Raw genomic sequence first — 20756 nt, forward strand, 5'->3', positions numbered from 1 at the left:
CGGTCGTCCGTAGATGCCTGACCTCTAGGCATTGCATGAGTTGATCGAAAAGTTAACTAGCAAAACTTTCTTTTAAATATATACATACAAGGTCTGTCGCAAAAAAAAACCTTTAAGAAAAAAACAACAAAAAATTAATATTTTTCAAAACTTATATTTTTTTATTCAAAACAGTTTCCTTATGCTTCGATGCAGCGTTTAGCCCGGTCAATTAACATTTCAAATGAGTGTTTAAGGTCATTTTTCGGAATGGTCTTGAGAAACCAGTGTCTCATGAGCAAATGAAGTTTTCCAAATAGGTAAAAATCACAGGGTGCCAAATCAGGTGAGTAGGGTGAGTGATTAATGGTCAATATGGAGTTTTTTGTCAAAAAATCAGTGACAAGCGTCGACCGATGACACGGCGCATTATCGTGCAACAGGCACCAGGACCCTGCCTCACGGTATTGTGGGACGAACTCTCGGTGTACAATACCCTCGGAATCGTAAAAACAAATCAGCATTGTCTTTATTTTTGACTTCTGAAGACGACTTTTTATCGGTGATGGCAGAGGTCCTCACGACCTTCTTGGAATCGTTTAAACTACTCATGCACATTACTACGGGATAGGCACTGATCACCATAAACTTTTTTCATCATTTGAAATTCTTCAGCAAACGTTTTCCCAAGTTTAAAGCAAAATTTAATATTTTCTCTGTAGTAATAAGTACTATGTGTATGATAAGACATCCTAACTAAGTTATTCTAATTATACTTATATATAAAGGAGTAAACCATTGACGGGTTAACTTAAATATAAAAGAGTAAACCATTGAAGGGTTAATGTAGATATATCCCGTTAAGACCAGACCTTTTGCAATTTTAAATTGCCTGTCAAGATACCCCCTCCAATAGATAGCAGGTATGAAAACAATGTTATAGCTACCCATAGATGTATTGAATCACCCAATTTATTACTAAAGAACGAACAACTCTGTCCACAATATAAAAACTTGATCCACAGATGTCACCTTTTACTTTGGCATCTTTTTGTTTAATACACGTTTATGCCAATTTAAGGTTTGAATATTGGATACTGCGATGGTAGCGCCATCTATCGGTCAAACATTCAAAAATTAAAAATTGATTAAAAATGAAAAAATAATTTAAAAAACATTTGCCAGTGAACCAAATTGTAAATCTAAACCATTCCCGAATCTCCTTGAACGTACACACAAAATTTCATCAAAATCGGTCCATCCGTATAGGAGCAGTTCCAAGGCAAACACACGGTCAGAAGATTTTTATATATAAAGATTTAAAAAAAAAAAACACAAAGAAGCGAACAATTTTATGACACAATTTACGAAAACAAAAAGTGCGTGTACAATTTAAAGATTTAAAAAAAAATAATAATAAACAATTTTAAGATGGATAATGTGGCAGACCATACAGTTGCACAATTGCGTGCTTGGCTCCGACGTCTTGAATTATCATCGAGTGGTAATGAAAGTACTCTAGTGTTGCGGTTGACAGAGGCGAGTGGCGAGTGTCCAAGTGGTGCAGGAGTTGACGAAATTTTGCTTCCAATATTTGAAGATCAACAGACTGTACCAGATACGACGTTGCTGCTGCGCAAATGGAAAATGGTAGCACCATACAACAAGTCGAAGAGCAGCCAGTGAAAATCGTAGCAGACGCAGGTCCGACAGAGGTTGAATTACTGAAGCGAGAGACAAATTTATTGAAACGTGAAAAAGATTTGCTGGAGCGGGAGAATGCAATGCTACAGCGAATGATGCTTGGTGGTGAAACATTGAGCCACCCGCAATTGAATAAAGCAAAAATTTCACTTGACCTGATAAAAAATCTGATACCCGAGTACGAAGGTGGCGTTAATTTCAATTTGTGGGCGGTACAGTTCAAAAGCGTCGCCAGTGCCTACACTATAAATGAAGGCGAGTCGCGCATTATATTTCTTAACAAACTGAAAGGCAAAGCACAACAATGGTTATATGGCAACCCCGATTTCGCAACTCAACAAGTAGATGAGCTCATCAGTCAAATGAATCAAGTGTTTGGCTCAGGTGAAAACAGAGTGGTGCTGCGGCGAAAATTTGAGACCAGGAAGTGGAAGTCGGGCGAGCGGTTTATTGAATATTTCAACCATAAGGTGGTATTGGCAAACCAACTACAGCTGGGAGAAGAGGAGTTGGTCGAATACATAATTGACGGCATACCTGATTATCGGCTACGCAACCAAGGGTATATGCAGTGCAGTATATGCGTATGGAAGAAAATTCAATTAAATATGCTTCGTTCATAACACCTTTAGGGCAATTCGAATTTTTGCGAATGCCATTTGGGTTAAAAAATGCACTATCTACATTTCAACGTTTTGTAAATAAGATTTTTCTAGATATGGTGAAAGGAAATAAAGTGATAATTTACTGGAGGAAACTGCGGTTCCTCCAGAATATTAGTAGAAGTTTTCAAAAGGTTGGTCGAGAACAATTTAGAGTTACGAAATGATAAGTGTGAATTTTTGCTGCAAGAAGTAAAATATTTAGGGTACACCATTTCACAGCTAGGGGTTAAAGCGGATGAAAAGGGTTTAGAGGCGATTAAAAATTTTCCAATTCCAACTAAAGTTCATTCTGTACAGAGTTTTTTGGGTTTGTGTTCCTATTTCAGACGATTTGTAAAGAATTTTTCGATTATTGCCAAGCCGTTGTATGATTTAACTCGTAAGGACAACAAATTTCAGTTTGGAGCTAAAGAGCTACAAAGTTTTGAAGAGCTCAAACAAAAGTTATTGGAAGCACCAATATTAGCGATTTATGATCCCTTGGATGAAACAGAACTACATTGGGATGCAAGTGCAGTAGGGTTTGGTTCAATTCTGATGCAAAAGAAAGTAGACGGGAAAATGCATCCCATATTTTATTTTTCTAAAAGAACAAGTGAGACGGAAGCGAAATATCATATCTTTGAACTAGAAACGCTATCCATAATCTATGCACTCAAACGATTTAGGGTTTACCTTCAAGGGTTAAAATTTGAAATAATTACTGATTGTAATTCATTAACTATGACACTAAATAAAAAAGAATTGAATCCTAGAATAGCGAGGTGGGCACTAGAGCTTCAAAATTATGATTACAGTTTAGAGCACAGATCAGGTACACGCATGCAACATGTTGACGCTTTAAGTCGATATTTTACTGGTGGAGTCCAACACTTTTGAAGAAAATTTAATCATATGTCAGGCAAAAGATGAGAAATTAAAGGAACTGCGAGGCATTTTGCAAAAATGTGAACATAATTTATACGAGATGAGGAATGGGGTTATATATCGAAAAGTAAATAATGGAAGGATCGTTTTTTGTGTTCCTGAAGCAATGGAAAGGCATGTACTATTTAAATATCACGAGGAAATGGGTCACATATGTGTTCAAGAAGAAGAGGGTTTCTTGCATAATATCCCCAAAAATGAGAATCCGTTTGAAATTATACATGTAGATCATTACGGTCCTGTTCGAGTTCGAGGCTAAAGAAGCACATTTTTGTAGTAATAGACGCCTGTACAAAATTTACTCGCTTATATACTACAAAAACAACTAATGCAAAGGAAGTGATTACTTCACTCAAAGATTACTTTCGAGCGTATAGTAGACCAAAAGTAGTAATTTCTGACAGGGGTAGTTGTTTCACGTCAAACGAGTTTACAAATTTTTTAGAAGAGGAAAACGTTCAACATATAAAGGTTCTCCACAGGCTAATGGACAGGTAGAAAGAGTGAACCGGAGCCTAGGTCCGATGATAGCCAAGCTGTGTGACACAGAAAAAGGAATTTATTGGGATAATGTGATTGAAACTGTTGAATATGCGCTAAATAATAGCATTCATAGAACAATTAAAGAATACCCTAGTGTAATGCTGTTTGGTAGTAGGCAACGAGGAAAGGGTGTAGATCTGCTAGGAGAAAATTTAATAAATGATAAGGAAAATCAAATACAACAAAGTCACAACGAAATACGGTCACAAGCCAAAGAAAACGAAAAGCGGTTACAGTCCTATAATGAGGACTATGTAAATAAAAAACGACGGACAGCGCACAAGTACAATCCAGGTGATTACGTTATGATAAAAAATTTTGACTCAACGGCGAAAGTGTCTAGAAAGTTATTGCCAAATTTAAGGGGCCGTATAAAATTTCAAAAATTTTACGTAACGACAGATATGTATTGGAGGATGTTGAAGGTTTTCAACAGTCCAGAACTCCTTATAACGGAGTTTGGGCTGTTGGAAATATACGACCTTGGTTTGGCTTATACACTAAGACATAAATGCGCTTGAGATCAGGAGATCTCATGGTCAAGACGGCCGAATTGTAGTAATAAGTACTATGTGTATGATAATACATCCTAACTTTAAGTTATTCTAATTATACTTATATATAAAGAAGTAAACCATTGACGGGTTAACTTAAATATAAAAGAGTAAACCATTCAAGGGTTAATGTAGATATATCCCGTTAACTTAAGATTCGTTTTCAGTTATCGTTGATTCTCTTTAAAGTTCATTTGTATTCATTTAAACACATTCTTGCTTGCCATTGTGTTGACACACATATTCATGTTGCACAAGTTCATGTGTCCATTTCAAATGTGTATAAGTAAATACATAGCATGTAAGCAGAGAAAATGAATGTTTGTTAGAATGAGTATATGTAACCGTCTTCGGTGAAAAAGCGATCAGTACAGTTTGAGAAATAAAAGTGGAAAGACTTGGCATCCTAAAGCTCTTTGTTCAAAATGGATTTTACGACCGATGACGAAATGTCAACAAGAAATCAAACTTTTTATTTCATATACCCACCAATAGGTGGCGCCACCAGAACTGTTCTATTTAGAAAGTTCTGTTTCTTTTGCGACAGACCTTGTAGATGTTAGGTTGTTTTTATTATTGTTTTTTTATTCAATTGATTCCTACAAACATGAATTTTTGAACAAATGTTTTTGATTTAAAATATAGTTTCTGTATTTATGAGTTGTATTAAATTTTGACATAAAGAGATAAATGGTATCGTATGTCTGTACCCTGGTTCTAAGCTATCTACCTCCCCACCAATTTTCAGCCAAATCGGTTCAGCCGTTATAAATGGTGTAGCTAACACAACTTTCTTTTATATATATAGATTTAAATATAAAATTATCATTAAAAATACAATTTTCACTTAATTTTTTCTTAACAGTGTATTAGCTTTGTATTGATAATGTTTAGATTCTAAAGTTATTATTTCCTCATCTATTTGATTAAATTCTAAATTATTCCTGTTTGGCATTGGTGTGAATTTCCCTCTATTACTTCTAAATGACTAATTATATCTTGTCGATCCTTCTCGTCCATTACCCTGAACAACCATTTATACATTGTCCCTAATAAATTAATTAAACCTCTCTTCTTTCTTTCCTCTTCCTTAGGAGTAATCGATCTAATTTTTGCTTTAATTACTTTAATTTAGTTAAAAAGAAGTACCTTGTTACTTAGGTCTGCTTGTATTATGTTTTCTTCCATTTCCTCCACCAAACTTGCTAGCTCCTTTGGATGTATAATTCGTAGTATTGTATTTACTTCGTCAACGATCTCTACTTCGCCGAGTTGGATCATGGTGTATCCTGCTTCTTCAGCTCTTGGTGACACTTGTAGGAATGCTGTAGCCAATTTCATGGCGGTCATCAGAAACATTATGATCCACATCACCTGAAAATGTGTTGACTCATGAATTAACACTTTCAAATACATCGCCATTATGTACTATTGTGCTTAACCTATCATATTCATTTTCCATACCTACTTTATCTAATTTAAGTGGTCTTTTTATGTTTGCTACCTTAATGTTTTGCAAGGGGGGATCCGGATATATGGTATGTGTCTTCTTCTTCTTTTTCTTTACTGGCGTAGACACTGCTTACGCGATTATAGCCGAGTCAACAACAGCGCGCCAGTCGTTTCTTCTCTTCGCTACGTGGCGCCAATTGGATATTCCAAACGAGGCCAGGTCCTTTTCCACTTGGTCCTTCCACCGGAGTGGAGGTCTTCCTCTTCCTCTGCTTCCCGCGGCGGGTACTGCGTCGAATACATTCAAAGCTGGAGTGTTTTCATCCATCCGGACAACATGACTTAGCCAGCGTAGCCGCTGTCTTTTAATTCGCTGAACTATGTCAATGTCGTCGTATATCTCGTACAGCTCATCGTTCCATCGAATGCGATATTCGCTGTGGCCAACGCGCAAAGGACCATAAATCTTTCGCAGAACTTTTCTCTCGAAAACTCGCAACGTCGACTCATCGGTTGTTGTCATCGTCCAAGCCTCTGCACCATATAGCAGGACGGGAATTATGAGCGACTTATAGATTTTGGTTTTTGTTCGTCGAGAGAGGACTTTACTTTTCAATTGCCTACTCAGTCCGAAGTAGCACCTGTTGGCAAGAGTAATCCTGCGTTGGATTTCCAGGCTGGCATTGTTGGTGGTGTTTACGCTGGTTCCAAGATAGACGAAATTATCTACAACTTCAATGTTATGATTGTCAACAGTGACGTGAGAGCCAAGTCGCGAGTGCGACGACTGTTTGTTTGATGACAGGAGATATTTCGTCTTGCCCTCGTTCACTGCCAGACCCATTTGCGTTGCTTCCTTGCTCAGTCTGGAGAAAGCAGAACTAACGGCGCGGGTGTTGAGACCGATGATATCAATATCATCGGCATACGCCAGCAGCTGTACACTCTTATAAAAGATTGTACCTGCTCGATTCAGTTCTGCAGCTTTAATAATTTTCTCCAGCAGCAGATTGAAAAAGTCGCACGATAGGGAGTCGCCTTGTCTGAAACCTCGTTTGGTATCGAACGGCTCGGAGAGGTCCTTTCCGATCCTGACGGAGCTTTTCGTGTTGCTCAACTTACACAGCCGTATTAGTTTTGCGGGGATACCAAATTCAGACATCGCGGCATAAAGGCAGCTCCTTTTCGTGCTGTAGAAAGCAGCTTTGAAATCGACGAATAGGTGGTGAGTGTCGATTCCCCTTTCACGGGTCTTTTCCAAGATTTGGCGCATGGTGAATATCTGGTCGGTTGTTGATTTACCAGGTCTGAAGCCACACTGATAAGGTCCAATCAGTTTGTTAACGGTGGGCTTAAATCTTTCACACAATACGTCGATAGAACCTTGTACGCGATGTTGAGGAGGCTTATCCCACGGTAGTTGGCGCAGATTGTGGGGTCCTCTTTTTTATGGATTGGGCATAGCACACTTAAATTCCAATCGTTGGGCATACTTTCATCCGACCATATTTTGCAAAGGAGCTGATGCATGCTCCTTATCAGTTCTTCGCTGCCGTGTTTGAATAGCTCGGCCGGCAATCCGTCGGCCCCTGCCGCTTTGTTGTTCTTCAGGCGAGCAACTGCTATTCGAACTTCTTCGTAGCCGGGTAATGGAACGTCTGTTCCATCGTCATCGATTGGGAAATCGGGTTCGCCTTCTCCTGGTGTTATGTGTTCACTGCCATTCAGCAGGCTGGAGAAGTGTTCCCTCCATAATCTAAGTATGCTATGGGCATCGGTGGCTAGATCACCTTTTGGGGGGTTCTACAGGAGTATGCTCCGGTCTTGAAACCTTCTGTAAGCCGCCGCATTTTTTCGTAGAATTTTCGAGCATTACCCCTGGCGGCCAGCTTATCAATCTGTTCGTACTCACACATTTCGGCCTCTTTCTTGTACTGTCTGCAAACGCGTCTTGCTTCCCTCTTCTATGTGTCTTACAGTTTTATAATTTTTTATCGGTGCCGTCGTTTTCAGTTCTTCGTAGTCCTCTCTGTACCTATTTCTACTGTGTATTACGAGTTGATTCTTCTTTTTTAAAATGGTTGGATCTATACGAATTCTTGGATTATTGGGTGTACATTTTATAGTTGACTGATAGCGATCATTTGGTTTTGTTGATTTTGTTAAGTGCACTTCGACTCCTTCTGTATTTAAGAACTGAATCAACTGCTCGGTCCTGAATTCGTTGTTTATGATGATCTTCTTTGGTTTCCCAAATTTCGTGAAGTGTTCAATTATGATGGCCTTCTTTGCTCTCCAATTTCTGTCAGTTATATTGTATGCTGCTGTAAATTTTGTTAGTTTATCAATTACTGTGACAAATGACTGCTTTTTAAAATGAAAATTTTCCACATGCATTGTTTCATTTTTATCTGAAGGTGTCTCTGTTAGTTTAAACTTCGGCTTTATCGGTTTCCTGCCATGTTTAATTTGCTTGTATTTTTCGCAATTACCTATAATTAGCTGTATATGCTTCCGTAATTTTGGATAGTATATTTTATCCTTAAGCGTATTGTTGATCTTGCTTATTCCGCTATGCATTGACTCATTACTATGGTAAAGTGAAATTTGTTCGTGCAAGTCTTCTTCTTGTATGATTTCTGTTGCTCTTTTTGTATATTTTATGAATTGCAGCTTGCTATTGCAAGAAAACATGCTTATAAGTAATAGTTGAATTTTGTGATAATCTGCCTACCACTTTGCCCCTGTCAATATGTCTGCGGAAAATATTTTTCAATATGTTCTCCGCGTCAATAGGGTTAATCTCGATTACTTTCCTTTCAGGTATTATTTGAACTTCACTTTGGAGACTATATGTTATTATAATTTGGGTCTTATACTTGTTGATAATTTATTCTTTTATGAAGAAATGTTTTAACTGTTCCTCTTCTGCGGAATGTATTGTAATTTCTAAATTGGATTCTTTATCATTGCTTTCGTCAATTTTTGGAGAGTTTTCATTCCGGCTTAAAAAATCTGCTGCTACATTATTTTTCTGCCATTAATATTTGTTGATATCCTTTGGCTAAATCAATAGTGCCAAAGTACTGCCCTTTATCCAAGATCCCATTTATATTTGGCAGAGGGTATACGTATTTATCATCGACATTCGGTTGGTTAAATCTCCTATAGTCAACCACTAATCTATATTTTTTAATATTTGAACCCTCCGTTTTCTTTGGTACAATTAAAATAGGTGACCTATACCTGCTCCTACTTCTTCGGATTATTCCCTGACATTCTAACTCATAAATTTGCTTTCATACCTCTTCTTCGTGTTTTGGAAGTCTATCTATTTATCTGCTGGTTGGTTGTGGTCTTAATCTTATGTACCACAGTTTCTGTGTTGGTGAGATTATCACCCTCTTTGTAAAATAATTTTATAATCGGTTTAATAGAATTTCAATCTTGCTATTTACATCTGATTTTAGATGATCAAGTGCAATATTTGTTTGTTCGCTCACTTCCAATGAATAAACCTGTTCCTGAAGAGTTTTCATATGAAAAGGAATCATTGTTCCATTTTTCAAAGTTGTATTAATTTTTTCTATATAAATAATTTTAAATATTTTGAAAACAAATCATATGGCTTGTCGAAATCTTACAATAGCCATCTTATCATAGCATTTTTTTCGTAATTAAATTCCGCAGGGCAAGGATTTTTTACTTTAATATTAGGTTTCTCAATATTGCCATTTGATGTACTTATAACCGTACTCTCTCGCTGTACAATGGGTAAATTAAAATTTTTGAAGCTCTTCTTTTTCATTTTACTTATAGGGGAACCTGGATCTACTAAAGTGCACCACTTTTTCGCAAACAGTGTTAGCATTATAACTATTTTTTATCATAGTATCCCGAGGCTAATTAGTAAAAGAACCGTCATTAAGGTTTGTTTCTACCGGTTCCTCGACCCGACTCATAGTATCTACTTCCATGGGAGTAGGCCTATAAAATTCCTGAACCTATAATGTCCACTGTTATTGTTAGGCCAAGTATTCTTAAAGTATTGTCTAGAAAAATTATTTGTATTTTGTGGTCTGCTATTATGTTGACCTGATCCATTTGTTTGATCTCGAAGATTGAATGTGTTATCAGTTCTATTACGACTTGCAGAATTATTTGTATATGTAGGCCTATAATTTTGTTGATTGTTAAAACTATTAGCATACAAATTCTGTCGCAAAAGAAACAGGTCTTTTTAAATATAATTGTTTCTGGTGGCGCCACCTATTGTTGGGTATAGGAAATAAAAAGTTTGATCTCTTGTTGACATTTCGTAAAAATTTTAAGATAATTGGATAATTACAATCGATGTTATCGATAAAAAAGTGACAGCAGCTTTTGGCCATCGGTCGCAAAATGCATATAAAGACAATGCTGACTTGTTTTTACGATTCCGAGGGTATTGTACACCGAGAGTTCGTCCCACCTGGCCAAACGATTAATGCTGTGTTTTACCTTGGTGTTATGAAGTGCCTTTTGTCACGCATTCGTCGTGCTCGACCACAATACCGTACCCTGTCTTACGGTATTGTGGTTGCACGATAATGCGCCGTGTCATCGGTCGACGCTTGTCACTGATTTTTTTGGCAAAAAACTCCATATTAACCATTAATCACTCACCCTACTCACCTGATCTTGCACCCTGTGATTTTTACCTATTTGGAAAACTTCATTCGCCCATGAAAGGACACTGGTTTCAAGACATTTCAGCTATCCAAAAGGCGACGACCGATATTCGCAAGAACAGTTTGAAAAATGACCTTAAACACTCATTTGAAATGTTAATTGACCGGGCTAAACGCTGTAACGAAGCATAAGGAACCTACTTTGAATAAAAAATTATAACTTTTGAAAAATGTTAATTTTTTGTTTTTTTTACAGTCCTGTTTCTTTTGCGACAGACCTTGTATCTAGGCCTAAAACTTTGTTGGCCTGTAAAATTATTTATATTACTTGACGCATTGTTTTGCGTCCTATAATCGTGATTTTTTCTTTGGAACCTAAACTATCTAAATTATTGGATTTTTTAAATGAAGGATTTAAATTACCTTAGTCTAGCCCTATGAAACTTTATATAATTCCTGATAACTGAGTCAATGAAATTGAGTTCCTTATTGCATAAGCACAAGTCCCTGGTGTGATTTGATTTTTTGCTTTCCCACTTATTTTTAAATCGTACACTACTCTAAAGACTTCTTGTTCCTGGTTTAGGTAATCCCTCAGAATCCTATCTATTGCTTCAATGATTGCTGGCAATTGGCCGGCATCGACCTCAAAAGAGTTTACATATTTTATATCTTTTTCAATTCTCCAGGTGCTCAGAGACAACTGATTAGCCGCTTGTTCGTTAGCTAAGAACGCCCTTTCCCGAATTTACCGAAAAAACCATTTGCTCTGTTTTGTTTTGAAAGTCCTGTTTACTTTGGAAAGCACCTTGTATATATAATATATATACTTGTATGTACATATATATATGTTAATTAGGGTGTCCCAGCCAACAAGGGCGAAATTTTTTTTTTCGAATTTACTTACGCATACCCGCGATTTTTTTTACATTTGATCCTAATAACTCAAATAATAAATATTATTACGATTGAATAACGATAACCCGTGCCGACTTGATGTTAAACTTAAAATATGAAAGTTAGTATGGAAGCTTTGTAGGGATTGCGGATTAAAATATTTATGTAGTCAATAATACACCGTTTTACATATATTTTATACTTATTGAGTATTTATAAATAACATTATGTTATTATTTACTAAATTTTCTTTTTACAATCCGGATATATCTGTGTTCTTGAACGCAACGTAACAAAAATTGCTTTTGTTCCTCGTCGACGGTGATTAAGCCATGAAAGTCTTGCATTAACTTAACCGCTCTTTCAGCGGTATCGTTAACTGCTCTCAGTGTGTAAACCTTTTTTTTTATTTTTTTAGCATATTGGAACGAAGCATTATTTGGCCATGTAGTTGGAGACTCATTAAGAAAGCTATCATCAACTATTTTAAGTCGATTGAATAAAGATTTGCTTTTTATTGAAACAAAGTCATCGATGTTTTTCTCTGAAATAAAATGCGACAGTTAACATAAAATAAAACGAATAAAAACTAAAATTATTGACTCTCATACTTGCCGTAAAGCGGACCACAAAGTTCGTCTTTCGATGTTATGTAGCGTTTACCGTTGGCCGATGGATATTCTTTAGTTAAGTTAGCAACTATCTTTACTTTAGTTTCTTGGTCAACGTCATCGTCAAATAGAGACAAGACAGACACTTCAAAATTTTTGTAAAGCTAATAGTTTATAAATTTCTGATCTACTCAGGCATGATAACTTTTCAGTACTGACCTGTATTTTCTGGGAATCGATATTTTTCCAGATTTCTCGAAACTTTTTGAATAAAGGTATATCGGGGCTTGTAGGGAATTTTAGCTTCAAATACACATTTTAATACCAATTCGTAGATATGATGACGGCAAGCAAAAATAAGCATCTCTCTGTCTAATTTCTGTTCTAGAAGCACACAGGCCCCATTAATACGACCTGTGTTTGAAGCCGTTGTATCACAACAAAGGATCTGCACTTTATCTTCAAGATTCCAGTCAATGATAGAATTCCAAACTGACTGTGCCTGTTCGCATCCTGAAGAACTGTCCAATTTTGGCACAGCAATGAGTTGTTCTTTATTATCATACGAAATAACTATTGGGAGACGTTCTTCTTTAGATTTACGTGTATCTAAAGCCGGTAACAGTTTTCCATCCCAGTGAACAGTTACAGTATCCGGAACCTCGTTTTGAAAATAAACCTTAATAGCTTCTGCGCGCTCTTTTCGCTTTTCCTTGCGAATTCTTTGAATGGAAGACTTGCTAATAGGAAATTCGTCAGTGTTATGTCCAAGTGCCTCAATAGTCGCTTCAATAATAAACACAGACGCATACTTAACTGACACCTATCTAATGCTGCCACTAATTTTGGAGTAATGAAATTTTTTCTTATATAAGTTTTACTAGTACCGGGCTGTGTCGTCTCAGTTGGAATGGACAGATTTTTTTGTAGATCAATTACTTCAGAATCGGAAGATACATTTTCTTGTAGGGCACAGAAGATGATGTCGAAGAAGTTAATGATGAAACATATTTAGCCCGCCTCTTTTGCTCTGCAAGGTTTCTAAGACCTGACTTCTCCTCCTTTTCTGTAAATTTTTTGTCCACTCCAGCCAAGTGACCAAGTCGACCTGGTTGTCTCTGTTGCTGCAAGAAGACTCTATCTTCATTTATCTTTATTAAACGTAGCGCATCCGCGTGTGCAATATCAAACAAGTTATCCAAATTTGTAACAAACTCTTGTCGACGCTGCTCAAAAACTGCTTGTGTTTTGTTTGCATTTTTTTGTAAATCTTGCCAAACTTGGTACAAGGTTACCAATTTCTTAACACAGTTAGGAAATGATTTAATCGGTATACGTGCCTTTTCCCAATGGATAATACACTCACGAAAAGTTAAGTTAGCACTTTCATTGACACTTAAATTCACTTCGCGAATATTATAGAACAAAACTGAAAGTACTTGTCCATTAGAGGGAAGTTTTGACCCTGTTATTTGATGTTTGACGTCTCCTATTAAAAATATTCCCTTTTTATAACTACGTAATTCCACTGACATGTTGACCGAATAAAGACAATGCGTTTGCTAATAAAATAAACAAGTAATAACAAGCTCATCGATACATGAGCTCCCGCGCGCCTTAGTATTCAAGTACCGACATGTTTCGATGCAAGTCGGCACGCTTTACCGTAGTTCTAAATAGACGAAACTTTTTTATAATTAATTATACATTATTTAAAAAAAAATAAGAGGGTATGCATTGCAAAAATCCCAAAAAAAATTTTTTGGGACACCCTAATGTTAATAAATAATATTAGTTTATTGCCTATGTACTTGCATCTTTTGTGTATTCAAACACAATTATTAACAAACAAAAACAAAAATCGATTATTTACTTGCAGTATGTTAGTATGTTAAAACATATATGTACATACACTTGTAGTACAGCAAACAGGATTGTAATGAAATACCATTACAGAATATTCTTTGCCCACATACATTAGCACAAACAATTCGTGCATATTTATGTCCAATCACATTAGTGGGATTCTCTTTCTCTTGCAAGCTTGCAGATTGCAAAAATCCTATACCGAAATATGCAACGGCACGAGAGCACCCTTTGCAGAATCTAGTGATATATGAATGGCTGATTCGATCAATTTATTGTAAATGGCTATACACATGAATTGGCGCACCTTCTGCATACATTTGGAACAAAAACAATTGTAACAAATCTTTATAATTTAAATAGAAATTATAAAATTTATTTAAAATTTACCTTCGTCAACAATTTAACCCAGCAGGGACGATAACTATTTTTTTTTTAGTAGGAAAATGAAATTTTGAGGGCTTGTTAATGTTGTTAGAATGTATTAAAAAAATTAATTTTTGTGGTCATACTTTATCAGATAACGGTACAATGACCTGTGACCATATGGTAACGCTAGGACCTACAGGGTACAGGTTTACATTTACCTTAAAAATGTAATGTGCTATAAGAAAATAAGTTAATTAAGCCAAGTAATGTGAATAAAATAATGAACTTTGTTGAAATAGTTAAAAAAAACATATTTATTTTTGGTTTTCGTTGACAATATGGTACTGAGCGAAGCACTTGACGCATAAACCTACATTGCATTTAATGCATCGAGTTCTCACAACACTTTTACAAGTTACACCTAAGCAGCGACGTCTATTTATGATTGGTTCAATAAAATGATCAGTGTGATCAAAGCGGATGTTTCTATATACGCCATCGTGCAGCCGGGGTCGTTTCGGGCCAGGTTGAACCGGCGGTTCGCCGTAATGTTTGCAATAAAATACTGCAATTTCACGTCTAAACTCTAATTGCGAAAGCCTCTTCGAACTCTGTTGAAGGTGCCAAGCATTGGATACTGCAACGTCAATAAGCCAAATAAATATTGAAGACCACCACATCTTTCCCCGGTATGCTATTCGGTACATATTTACGTTTTGATCGAGCCTATTATACTCCGTTATCACGCATTAACGTGGAATGGCGCTATTTTTCCCATCTTTTTTGCAGTATCGCGAAGCTGATGAAATTGGCGAGCTACCGTAACAAGTTAAAGCGGCACACACAACAGAGTTATCAACCCACTTAGTCAGCTTTATTCCAATATTTTCTATTGTAGCAGCGAATGAACCTCTATTAAACTTTTTCATTGCCACTTTTGTTTTCAAAGGGCAGCTGGAAGGAATACGATTTTCTCTTACCGTTTATGTTCCATTGTACCCCATCGTCTTCAGATAAGTCAGTAATAAGAAAATGGTAAACTCCTTGTGTTTTCGTCAAAATCATTTATCATGTTTATGAGAGGTGCTGCACACTTTCCAAAGCACTGTTCGTATTCCGCGTTTGAACGTGGATTTCTTCCTTGGTATATGTCGAAATTGACTAGGTATCCGGACGGAGTGCATAAAGACCAAACTTTGTAGCTGAAACGGATAGGTTTGCCTTTTAGAAACAGCTTGCATCCGTGGCGGCCGTAGTACGCAATCAGACTCTCATCGAAAGACAGTTGTTGGCATGGATGGAAGTGCTTCAACATATTGGCCATTAAATGGTCTGTCATAGGTCTCAACTTCCAAAATTTTTCTTCATTATCATTAGGCGCAACCGGGTTAGGTTCAAAATGTAAGCACCTACAAATTTCTTTAAAACGGTCTCGATGCATGGCTTGTACAATTAGTTCGTTGCGTAAGTCCTCTGAGCTGTTCCAATACATCTTCACATTAGCAGCGGTGTTGTAGCCGGTTATTAAAAGTATACCAATGAATGTACGCAATTCTGTAAAAATGTAAATATGTATTAAAAGTCAAGAGGAAAAAGTGTATAAAATTACTAACTCACCACGAATATTGATATTCAACACAGGTTTTTCAAATTTCTTTGTGGCATACAATGATGAACATTGCACGATATGCTCTAATAAAGCGTCATCAAAAAAAATCAAACAACTTGTGAGGCTGCAAGCCGCGACAATCATTGTAGTTTGCTTCCGGAAATAAAGGCATTGGATCATTTCTACAATCCTTCGACCAATTAAACACAGTGTCCTTATTTGCTAACGGAAGAGGTTTTTCAGACGGGGTACCTTCTACTCTTCTTAACCTGCTGGATACAGGCGCTATGGGAATATTTTCATGTGATAGCTGTCGTTGTTTTCCTTCTGTACTTTCCTTGGTGGTCTGTGCGCTTATGGACTGTGGGCAGGTTGATTTCACATACTCGTAAAACTGCTGTTCTACATTATGAGATCCATCACCTAATAGATCCGCTAGAGCTGCTTCAATATTTCCCTCTACGTCAAATGGCTTACCATTGAAGCAGAATCTACATGCGCACCATTTTTAAGCACAAGTTCACACCCTTCGTTCAATTGATTTCGATACACATTGTCAATAATTCCACCGTCATCTTCGTTAGCATCGTCTTCGCCACTTAGTTCTCCATCTTCATTGAGTGGCTCAATAAAAATTTCGTCTATTTGTTGGCCAAATGTTGTGTAATCGTCGTCTAACTCATCCAAATAGTCTGCAATATCTTTTAGCGTGAATTTTCTACAACAAAATGGCGAATTATTCAAAATTTTTTTCAAAATTAATATCGAATCAGTAGCACACTTGATTTGAAACTCATTTGCAAACCTGTACCCTGTAGGTCCTGACGTGACCATATGGTAACACATTTATTAAACCACCAAAAAATAAGACAAAAAGTGCTTATATCTTTAAAACTAATTACTGAGAGTGAAATGTGGTAATTTGACTTCAGATTTTTGTGATTATTTATGGAATATATTTACAAATAAATACATAGCAATGAAACCTACTTTCTCCCAGATGCCATTTTGTAACTTTTTGCTCCGTAAATAAAAATGCACTACTGAACGACCTCTCACAACAAATTGCGTTTAACAACTGAACAGCAATCGTTGCGAATTTAAAATTTGGAGCTTTAAGCTTCTAATAAAAGCTTTGGTTTCTACTGGGAAAACTTGAATGCCACAAACAGACGTTTTTTTTCAAATTCATGTTCTGTGTTACCACACAGTAACGTCAATCCCTCCTGGGTTAACGTCAAAATATGACTATATGTAAAATGACAGCTAAAACAGGGTTGCAATTATATTTTTGCGTGACATTGAACGCAAATAAATATGGGTTTTGATCTGACATATTTTGCAGCCCTTGTAGATATTTTTCTGCTTGTGTTTGTTTTTGTGCCATTGTATTAAGTGGAAAAATATGCAATTCTTGCACCGTGCAAGGGTTTTGCAAGAGCAAGAGAATGCCCCTATTGATCTCTTCGACTAGCTCGCAATTGCACAAAAACACGTACATATAAAACCATGTGTTGAGGTGTGCTTGTAAAATAACATAAGAACGTAAAAACTGTTAATAAATAAAAAGTCCGGCTTTATTAAAAAAATAATACTAATTAATAAGAAAACTAAAATTAAAACATATTTTCTTAATAATATGTAAATAAAATATTTTACCCGCAAGTAAATAAAAGACAGTATTAAAAAATTTTAATTCATTCAAAAGCCAAAATCTTAAAAAGTTTTGGACTCGCCTCAAAGCAGCTCATGACGTCATAGTAGGCTTATGCAAAATACGAAAACTGCTTAAACTAGTACGAAGAAACAAAAGCTATGAGAGTAGAGCTGCCACAAAGAGACAGGGTAAGTTCAGATATCTACCTCGAGGTGCCCGCATGTTGCACAGAAAAATTTTATGAAGGTTATGAAAAATGTAGGAGCAACTGAATTGTATTATAAAAAGCACGTCTGTATTGTATAACCGTTTATCGCCAAATAGGCCGCTTCTTTATTGAATACCTTCTTAAATATACATTTGGTTAACGGATTGTAGCATCACGCCACATGATACATATGTGCATACATATATATGTATGTCTATAGTTTACATATTGTAGATTTGCATTCACATTCGCTAAGCTAGAGTGAAACTACTGGTCTACGAATACAAGGCTAAAAGGAGGACACAATCATATTGATCATTCAGCATTCAGCAATCAGCTGACTGGTATTGGTTTGCGTCCTTACTAATTATGCGCAGGACTGCATTTTCTGCTTCTTCTTCTTCTTAATTGGCGTAGACACCGCTTAGGCGATTATAGCCGAGTTAACAACCGCGCGCCAGTCGTTTCTTCTTTTCGCTACGTGGCGTCAATTAGATATGCCAAGCGAAGCCAGGACCTTCTCCACTTGGTCCTTCCAACGGAGTCGAGATCTTCCCCTTCCTCTGCTTCCCCCGGCGGGTACTGCATCGAATACTTTCAGAGCTGGAGTGTTTTCGTCCATCCGGACAACATGACCTAGCCAGCGTAGCCGCTGTCTTTTAATTCACTGAACTATGTCAATGTCGTCGTATATCTGTACAGCTCATTGTTCTATCGAATGCGATATTTGCCGTGGCCAGCGCGCAAAGGACCATAAATCTTTCGCAGAACTTTTCTCTCGAAAACTCGCAACGTCGACTCATCCGTTGTTGACATCGTCCAAGCCTCTGCGCCATATAGCAGGACGGGAATTATGAGTGGCTTATAGAGCTTGGTTTTTTTTTGTCGACAGAGGACTTTGCTCTCAATTGCCTACTTAGTCCGAAGTAGCATCTGTTGGCAAGAGTTATCCTGCGTTGGATTTCTAGGCTGCAATTGTTGGTGTTGTTTACGCTGGTTCCAAGATAGACGAAATTATCTACAACTTCAAAGTTATGACTGTCAACAGTGACGTGAGTGCCAAGTCGCGAGAACCGCTTTGTCTGAAACCTTGTTTGGTATCGAACGGCTCGGAGAGGTCCTTCCCGATTCTGACGGAGCTTTTCGTGTTGCTCAACTTACATAGCCGTATTAGTTTTGCGGGGATACCAAATTCAGACATCGCGGCATAAAGGCAACTCCTTTTCGTGCTGTCGAAAGCAGCTTTGAAATCGATGAAGAGGTGGTGTGTGTCGATTCTCCTTTCACGGGTGTTTTCTAAGATTAGGCGCATGGTGAATATCTGGTCGGTTGTTGATTTGCTAGGTCTAAAGCCACACTGATAAGGTCCAATCAGTTTGTTGACGGTGGGCTTTAATCTTTCACACATTACGCTCTATAGAACCTTATATGCGATGTTGAGGAGGCTAATCCCACGGTAGTTGGCGCAGATTGTGGAGTCTCCTTTCTTATGGATTGGGCATAGCACACTTAGATTCCAATCGTTGGGCATGCTTTCGTCCGACCATATTTTACAAAGAAGTTGATGCAGGCTCCTTATCAGTTCTTCGCCGCCGTGTTTGAATAGCTCGGCCGGCAATCCGTCGGCCCCTGCCGCCTTGTTGTTCTTCAGGCGGGCAATTGTTATTCGAACTTCTTCATGGCCGGGTAATGGAACGTTTGCTCCATCGTCATCGATTGGGGAATCGGGTTCGCCTTCTCCTGGTGTTATGCGTTCACTGCCATTCAGCAGGCTGGAGAACAGTTCCCTCCATAATCTAAGTCTGCTCTGGGCATCGGTGACTAGATCACCTTGGGGGGTTCTACATGAGTATGCTCCGTTCTTGAAACCTTCTGTAAGCCGCCGCATCTTTTCGTAGAATTTTCGAGCATTACCCCTCTCGGCCAGCTTATCAAGCTCTTCGTACTCACGCATTTCGGCCTCTTTCTTTTTCTGTCTGCAAATGCGTCTTCAACTCTCGGTAACTATCCCATCCCGCACGTGTTATGGTCGATCGTAACGTTGCGAGGTAGGCAGCCTGTTTTCTCTCCTCTGCGACACGGCACTCCTCGTCGTACCATCTGTTCTTTTGCACTTTCCGAAAACCAATGGTTTCGGTTGCAGCTGTACGTAAGGAGTTTGAAATGCCGTCCCACAATTCCCTTATACCGAGCTGTTGACGAGTGCTTTCAGAGAGCAGGAGTGCAAGCCGAGTAGAGAATCGCTCGGCTGTCTGTTGTGATTGCAGCTTCTCGACGTCGAACCTTCCTTGTGTTTGTTGGTGTGCGTTTTTTGCTGCACAGAGGCGGGTGCTAATCGTGACTGCAACAAGATAGTGGGCCGAGTCGATGTTAGGACCTCGGAGCGCACACTCATCTAAAACAGTGGAGACGTGCCTTCCGCCTATCACAACATGATCGATCTGGTTGGTAGTTTTTCGATCCGGAGACAGCCAGGTAGCTTGATGTATCTTCTTATGCTGGAATCTAGTACTACAGATAACCATATTTCGGGCCCCGGCGAAGTCGATCAGCCTCAACCCATTCGGGGATGTGTCCTCGTGGAGGCTGAATTTACCGACCGTAGTGCCAAAGATACCTTCTTTGCCCACCCTAGCGTTGAAGTCGCCAAGCACGATTTTATATCGTGGCGGGGGCATCTCACATAAGTGCGCTCCAAGCACTCATAAAAGTCATCTTTGGTCACATCGTCCTCCTCTTCCGTCGGGGCGTGGGCGCAAATCGGCGATATGTTCAAGAGCCTCGCTTTGATTCGGATTGTGGCTAGACGTTCATTCACCGCAGTGAATGATAGTACTCGGCGACGGAGTCTCTTTCCCACCAGGAATCTAACACCAAACTTGCGCTCCTTTATATGGCCACTGTAGTAAATGACTCAAGGACTTACTTGTCTCTGTCCTTGTCCCGTCCATCGCATTTCTTGGACGGCGGTGATGTCAGCCTTTGCTTTCACGAGAACATCAACCAGCTGGATAGTGTCACCTTCCTAATTAAGGGACCGGACAT

General features: G+C 38.1%; 1 protein-coding gene across 15 annotated transcripts in view; it reads left to right on the forward strand.

Annotated features, from left to right (window-relative positions):
* Window positions 1-20756, forward strand: part of LOC125779099 (glutamate receptor ionotropic, kainate 2) — a 2985835-nt gene that overhangs the window by 1231149 nt on the left and 1733930 nt on the right. The gene's annotated exons all lie outside the window — the stretch shown is intronic.

The sequence above is a fragment of the Bactrocera dorsalis genome, chromosome 6 (genome assembly GCF_023373825.1).
Source record: "Bactrocera dorsalis isolate Fly_Bdor chromosome 6, ASM2337382v1, whole genome shotgun sequence".
NCBI lineage: Eukaryota > Metazoa > Arthropoda > Insecta > Diptera > Tephritidae > Bactrocera > Bactrocera dorsalis.